The sequence below is a fragment of the Geospiza fortis genome, unplaced genomic scaffold (assembly GCF_000277835.1).
Source record: "Geospiza fortis unplaced genomic scaffold, GeoFor_1.0 scaffold75, whole genome shotgun sequence".
NCBI classification, from domain to species: Eukaryota; Metazoa; Chordata; class Aves; order Passeriformes; family Thraupidae; genus Geospiza; species Geospiza fortis.
The window spans coordinates 3,487,951-3,488,892 of record NW_005054360.1 but is presented as its reverse complement, the minus strand read 5'-3'; the positions used below and the strand labels follow the sequence as shown (position 1 = coordinate 3,488,892).

At 36.4% G+C, this 942-nt stretch overlaps 1 protein-coding gene across 1 annotated transcript in view; it reads left to right on the top strand.

Moving 5' to 3' along the window:
- The first annotated feature begins 226 nt into the window (after window positions 1-226).
- Window positions 227-942, top strand: part of ITGB1 (integrin subunit beta 1) — a 23,514-nt gene continuing 22,798 nt past the window's right edge. The window contains exons 1-2 of the mRNA XM_014308165.2: window positions 227-303; window positions 539-624. The gene's annotated coding sequence lies outside the window, so the exon portion shown is untranslated. The remainder of the gene's footprint in view (window positions 304-538; window positions 625-942) is intronic.

Here is a 942-nt window from a genome sequence, read left to right as displayed (position 1 = left end):
TAATTTAAGAATCTACCTGTTTGATGTCTTCTAAATACAGTGTAGCCCACAAACATGGTTTCTATTAGGGCAAAACTTGCAGTGCTACAGCTAAGATAATTAGATTTGTGTTTGTTCTGTGTTCCTTATCTCCTGTGAAACACTGTTGTGGGTCCACAGCTTCGTGAAATTATCTTTTTTGCACTTACTCATTAGAGTAAATCATCCAGTTTGCTTTCTTTTTTGTCTTCCAGACTAATTTCAAATGGCTCACATGTGCTGGTGTCCTCTGTTGCTTGATATGGAATGGATTTGCCCAGCAAGGTAAGGCACTTGATTGCGCTGCAGTAGTTAATAAAACTGTATCTGTTTAGCAGTTATTTATGTGGATAAATACATCCTCACTAGACAAATGCTAATGGCAGTAGGTCAGTCATTTCTCATGTTAATAACCTGTAGTTGGAACTTAGTTTACAAAACCAGAGTGAACCCAAGTGAAATGCTGTTGTTGTAAAACACCCTTTTATACCTGAAGTGACGGATTTGCGTTCCTCGCTAGGTGGAAGCGACTGCATAAAAGCAAATGCAAAGTCATGTGGGGAATGTATACAAGCAGGACCAAACTGTGGCTGGTGTAAAAAAACAGTAAGTGTTGCAAACATCTTTTTATGGTTGGGTTTTCCCCCTTGGTTTCAAACTTTAGTAAATGCTTTACCCATATAGAAATGACTGTTTTCATTAATGGTAATTTCCTGTAGTTCTTCAATTCGATACCTATCTGTACTTTAACAATCAAATACTGTGATTTTTCTGATTTGAGTATAAACATTTTTCACAATGTGTTTACTTCTCCTTTTCAAATTCCTAAGTGTATACAGACCCTATAAGCCATGTCATAGTTATTTAAAATTACTCCAATGTGGAATCTGTCTGAGTATGCTTAATTATAGTCTTCCAGTGACA